The sequence below is a fragment of the Lemur catta genome, chromosome 3 (assembly GCF_020740605.2).
Source record: "Lemur catta isolate mLemCat1 chromosome 3, mLemCat1.pri, whole genome shotgun sequence".
Classification (NCBI taxonomy): domain Eukaryota; kingdom Metazoa; phylum Chordata; class Mammalia; order Primates; family Lemuridae; genus Lemur; species Lemur catta.
In genome coordinates, this window is record NC_059130.1 from 43,507,622 (window position 1) to 43,514,156 (window position 6,535).

General features: G+C 38.2%; 1 non-coding gene across 1 annotated transcript; it reads left to right on the top strand.

The window, feature by feature from the left end:
• Positions 1–2,088: 2,088 nt before the first annotated feature.
• Positions 2,089–2,252, top strand: LOC123636060. Its single transcript, XR_006734301.1, has one exon. It is a non-coding gene; the product is annotated as a U1 spliceosomal RNA (small nuclear RNA).
• The last annotated feature ends 4,283 nt before the right edge of the window (positions 2,253–6,535 follow it).

Here is a 6,535-nt window from a genome sequence, read left to right on the forward strand (position 1 = left end):
TATTTCTCCTTTAATGGTGAGCTTTTTAGGCCTTTTTTACTAACTCCTACTTCATTTCAAGGTCACAAAGATATTCTTCTACACTTTCCTTATCTTCATAGCTTTCAATTTCAGATTAAAGTATCTAATCTATTATAGTTAATATTTATGTGTGGTGTGAGGTAGGAATCCACCTGGGTTTTACTATACATACCAGCTTTCCCAACATCATTAATTAAATAATCAACCCTTTCTTCATTGCTTAAAGATGCCACCTCTGTATACATGAAGTTTCCACATACATGTGCATTTTTTGGGTTCCCTGTTTTGTTCTATTAATCTATTTGTCTGTTTCTGTGCCAGTATTAAATTCTTCTCATTGCTGTGACTGTGGTTTGTCTTAATATTTGGTAGTTCTCCATCTTGCTTTTCTTTTTTCAAATTACCTTAGCTATTTGTGTCTTAGCTGTTCTTTGTTCATTTTAGAATCAATTTGTCATATTCCTCTCAAAATCATGCTGGAATTTTGACTGAAAATATATATTATATGTATGTGTGTGTTATTTTTGGAAGAGTCTACAGATTTCTACTGTTAAGCTATTATACCAAAAACACAGTTTATCTACTTTTTCTGGCTTTATTTTATGTTTTTAATAGAGTTTATAAGAGTATTTTTAGGACTCTTGACTATGAGAATTATCAGAAATACATTTAAAGACACATTTACAAAGGAGTAGTGAATATTTGGAAACTGTCTACATGTCCAATAATAGAGGAATAGTTAAATAATTAGGAATAGTTTGATGCTAACAGAAAATTACATTAAAATCATACTTTCAAAGAATCATTAATGACAGGAGAAAATGTTATTGCTATACTGTCACATCATTATTTGGTGAGATTGGAGGGATTTAAACAGACATTCTTATAATTTTTGGGTATGTTTCAAATTTTCTGAAGTGAAGATGCTTTATTTTTATAATCTTTTTCCTTTAAAGGAATTGTTGGAAGCAAATAAGTTTTCTGTTTGCCATTTGACTCTGTACAAGAACATCAGGAAAATGGTTCCTGACTCATCTGATGAGCTCATATCAATAAATGATAACTCATATGTAAATCTGACTCCCCTCCGTGTGGGGAGCACAGTGTGTTAGACCACCTGACTCAACCAAGCATGAGTAAATGCAATTTCACACAGTTGGCCCTCCTTTGTCATGAATTTCATATCCATGGATTCAACCAACCATGGACTGAAAATATTTTTTTAAAAAGTATAGTTGCATCTGTACTGCACATGTACAGATATTTTTCTTGTCATTATTCCCTAAACAATGTAGTATAACAACTATTTACATAGCATTTACACTGCATTAGGTGTTACAGTTGGATAAAATGGGCATCATTTTATCCAGTTTGGTGATTATTAGAACAAAGGAGTAGAAAAGATAGTCTTAGAGATGATTTAAATTGTGTAGGAGGATATGCAAATACTGCACCGATTTTTATGAGGAGCTTGAGCATCCATGGATTTTGGTATCCACAGGGGGTCCTGGAACCAATCCCCTGTGGACACTGAGGGATGACTGTATGACATAAAGATTCAGGATTTGGCTAGCAAGGTGGGCCCACCAATGCCAATCTCAATATTTCTGTGGTCTCCCCACACCAGATTTTTTTTTCACTTTTCTCATGCTATTCCTTTTCTTGAAATTCCTTTCTCTATCCGTCTATAACAATGCTACTTATTCCTTACAGTTTTGTGAGAACTTCTCTGATCCTCCTACTTCCTCTAACATTCCACCAGCACTTCAAATGTAGCTCTAACTTGGCACATTCTTAGAGCTGCTTTTTTTTCCCCAGTAATTTTTCCACAAGCAAAGATGATGGCATGATTGCTATCTGCATTAAATACTGTATTTCTCGTCTTAGTAAACAGAGAAAATGGAAATTCAAGCACCTATATTTTAGAACAACATACCCCATAACACTTTTTTCATTGCTATATTGGTCAGCAGATGGGAAGATTGGGGAAAATTGTTCTGACAGTCTTGGGCAAGTACAGGGCTCCACTGGCAATAGAACACCTGTGACTGTTTAAAATTTCTATCAATACTTACCTGACAGGGGAGATACCATGATCATGAAGGTGGTTTTCCCAGGGCGAGACTTACCTATTGCAGTGCCGATATGCTGACCCCCGTGATTTCCCCAAATGTGGGAAACTCAACTGCATAATTTGTGGTAGTTGGGGACTGCATTCATGCTCTCACCTATAAATAAATAAATACATAAAAGTTTCTATCAAAGAGATTGTCTGGTTTTATTGAGGCTGAGGGGCTATTTACAGAGACTTTAGGAAATTAACAGATCCCAATAATTTAGAGACCAAAAGAAAGTCAGCCAAGTAGGAACTGAACAAACAGGGCTCGGCAGTGTCCCTGTGGACTGTAACCTAGGCTCTATCCACTTGGAGAAGGTGTATCTTAGTCTATCACGTTGGTGCAAAAGTGATTGCAATTTTGGACCAAACACATCTCAAACACATCTTTATTGGCTGGGCACAGTGGCTATGCCTGTAATCCTAGCACTCTGGGAGGCTGAGGCAGGAGGATTGCTCCAGGTCAGGAGTTCAAGAACAGCCTGAGCAAGACCACGACCCTGTCTCTACTAAAAATAGAAAGAAATTAGCCAGACAACTAAAAATATACGGAAAAAATTAGCCGGGCATGGTGGCACATGCCTGTAGTCCCAGCTACGCAGAAGGCAGAGGCAGGATTGCTTGAGCCCAGGAGTTTGAGGTTGCTGTGAGCTAGGCTGATGCCACAGCACTCTAGCCTGGGCAACAGAGCAATACTCTGTCTCAAAAAACAAAACAAAACAACATAAAAAACCCCCACATTTTTATTAATCAAAATAGGAACCATTACAATCAACACAGTTTTGCCAATAAGAAGTAAGTGTGTTTATTCCTGTAGTGAAAAATCTGTGCTTCGGGATTCCACAAACTCTTGGAAAGCATTTTCTGCATCCTGCTGGTTGTGGGTGCATTTTCTCTGCAAAAAGTTGTCAAGATGCTTGGAAAAGTGGTAGTCGGTTGGCAAGAGGTCAGGTGAATATGGTGGATGAGGCAAAACTTTGTAGGCCAATTCGCTCAACTTTGGAAGTGTTGGTTGTGCAATATGCGGTGGGGCACATGCAGTCTGGCGTTGTCATGGAGAGGAATTGGGCCTTTTCTGTTGACTAATGCCAGCTGCAGGAGTTGCAGTTTTCAGTGCCTCTCATCTATTTGCTGAGCGTACTTCTCAAATATAATGGTTTCCCTGGGATTCAAAAAGCTATAGTGGATCAGACCGGCAGCAGACCACCAGACAGTGACTATGACTTTTTTTTTGGTGGAAGTTTGGCTTTGGGAGGTCCAACCACTAAGCTGATCATTGCCGGTTATCATATAAAATCCACTTTTCATGGCATGTCACAATCTGATGGAGAAATGGTTCTTTATTGTTGCACACAAGAAGAAAAGACACTTCAAAACAAAGATTTTTTTGATTTTCAGTCAGCTCATGAGGCACCCACTTATTGAGCTTTTTCACATTTCTGGTTTGCCTCAAATGCTGAATGAATATAGAATGGTAGACGTTGAGTTCTTTGGCAACTTCTCCTGTAGTTGTAAAAGGATCAGCTTCGATGATTACTCTCAGTTGGTCGTTGTCAACTTCTGATGGTCGACCACTGCGCTCCTCATTTTTAAGGCTCTCGTCTCCTTTGCAAAACTTCTTGAACCACCACTGCACTGTACGTTCATTAGCAGTTCCTGGGCCAAATGGATTGTTGATGTTTTGAGTTGTCTCCACTGCTTTACAATCCCTTTTGAACTTGAATAAGAAAATCGTTAGAATTTGCTTTTAGTCTAACATCAATTCCATAGTCTCAAATAAATATAAAATAAACAGCAAGTAATAACTCATCAGCAAAAAAACATAAAGCGAGAAATGCACATTAAAATGATGTATAACATAACCACATTTATTTAAGAACGTATCCAATATCAAATAGCAAATTTCAACAATGCTAAAAACCGCAATTACTTTTGCACAGGGTAATAATTTCCACAGGGTGTCTTCTAATCACCAATCTTTGCTCCACAGGTCTGTGCTTCCCTGAGAAGATGCCTCTTTCACTTTGTACTCAGGAGTTGTATAGGTCCCAGCTGGACCTGTAAGCAAACTAGGCTCCATGCCTTTTTCCAGACTCACCCATCAGCTTACTCTCTTCTTCCATGATGAGGAAGGAGTAAGAGAGATGTGTATGGAGAAATAGGCAGTGTTTCTTGCATATTTCTCCCTTCTGGCATGTAGAATTGAAATCCTCCCCACCTTTCTTTACTATGTGAAGAATTCCCCGTGTGGAATTTCCACCTGTAGTCATCTTATATAGTTCTCACAACTGCTTGGTGGTATTCTTACTCTTTTTATGAACAAGTGGTAAATTATGGTGAGAAAATGGAGACAACAAGGATTAGCTGATCATTTTGGAATTTGGGATGAAATGAGGAGAAAAAATTTGAGACGCAAAGTCAGGGGGACTTGAACTTGTTTATAGGACAGTAGTTCTTAAACTTGAGTGTGTTTCATAATCATCTAAAGGGCTTGTTAGAACACAGATGGCTGGGTTGCATGCCCAGAGTTTCTGATTCACTGGGTCTGGATGGGGCAGGAAAATTTGCCTTTCTAACACATTCCCACGTGATGCTGATGCTGTTGGGACCTCACTCCGAGGACCATTGTTATAGGATAATGCAGGATTGGCAAAATATGGCTGATTGCCTGTTTTTGTATCACTCGTGAGCTAAACATGGTTTTTACATTTTTACATGGTTGAAAAAATATTTTGTTCATATGAAATGTTAAATTCAAATTTCATTGTCTATAAATAAAGTTTTAATGGATCATAGCCATACTTATTCATTATGTATTGTCTATGACTGTTTTCATGCTATGTAACAGCAGAGTTGAATAGTTGTGACAGACATAGTATGACCCACAAAGCCTAAAACGTTTAGTAATATTTCCTAATATTTCTGGTCCTTTACAGAAAAAGTTTGATGCTCCTCTGGGCTAAGGTAATGGAGCTAGTTGAGATGGAGAGATTAGTAATACAGGAGAGAGGTAATTAACTGAAGGGGCAGCATTCTCTATGGGGTAAAAGGGCATGCAATTAAGAAAGAGAGATATCTCATCCTCCGAAATCAGAGGGAATTTGTTGAGGATTAGGGTGAATCTAGGTAAAATTGTAGGTGTGCTGTTTGGTTGAAATTTGATAAAAATCACTTAATAGAAGTTAAGGGGATGGGGAATTGATTAAAATGGCCAAGGTTTAGATTAATATTTAAAGGAGAATAAGAGAAATTGCAAAAGACCTAGTTGCGGTTGAAGGTCATTAATTTTTAGTGGTGCCATTTGCATAATGGTATCATTTAATCCAATTTTGCTTATGGTCCCAAGGTAGGAATAGAGAAGATAATCACAGAATTGATCCAGAATATAAGGATAGATATGCCTTAGAATCAAAGGTAATCATGAAAGAATTGTGCAAATGATTAATCATGTAAGAGTATCCTGGGTTCAGAAGGAAAAAAGGTCAGGAGCAGATTGATTGGGAGAAATGAAAGGATCAAGAAGTAGAAGGACTATCTAGTGAATGCTGGAAAGATGAGAGTCCCCAGTCAGAAGATGAGTTATAGAATATAATCAATGGGGCAATTCCAGATAATGACAAGATCCAGGCATGACCATAAGAATGGATAGTTGGTGGTGGGGAGGGAGGAGAACGGGAGGGGCAAAACCTATCTAATGGGTAAAAAGAACACTATTTGGATGGTGGCATACTTATAGCCATGACTCAAGCATTACAAAAGTGATCCATGTAACCAAAAACATTTGTACCCTCTTAATATTTTGGAAAAAACAAAAAAAGAATAGATAGTTGAATGAAGTGGAAATAGACATCACTGAAGTTGAGGACATCAAGAAACTAGAAAATCAGAGTGCTAGAAGGGTTAGCCACATGGTCACTGAAGACTCCCAGGTATTCCAAAAATATGAGCATAGAAAGTAAGCAGATGTCAGAGAAAGAGTAACTCTCAAAAGGACCGTGACACTTCAGGGAGAGTAAAGGCCTAGAAGTTCTTTTGGCAGTGAAAAAAATCTTAACTTCACCTATCCACCTTTAGGTAAGAAGGGTGAATAAATGGCCATCCACCTCAGCTAGGCTGCAGGAGAAATATTGGTTAAGCCAAAGCTGGGTCTTAGTTATGACTAGGGATTGAGGTAGCGTTCTACAAGTTTGAGATGCTGTGAGGCTACAGGTATGGGAGGAAAAGAAATAATGGGACAATATGGGAATGACAGTTTTGCAGAAAATATATTTTGCTAGACAATTATGCCAACTATGTGATACTTAGTGTGACTGAACAACAATGATCAAGGTCTTCATCGGGGCTCAGGAGATGATTTGGGTTTTGGCCAAGCTGGGTAGAGTGGAGGTATTGGGAGTT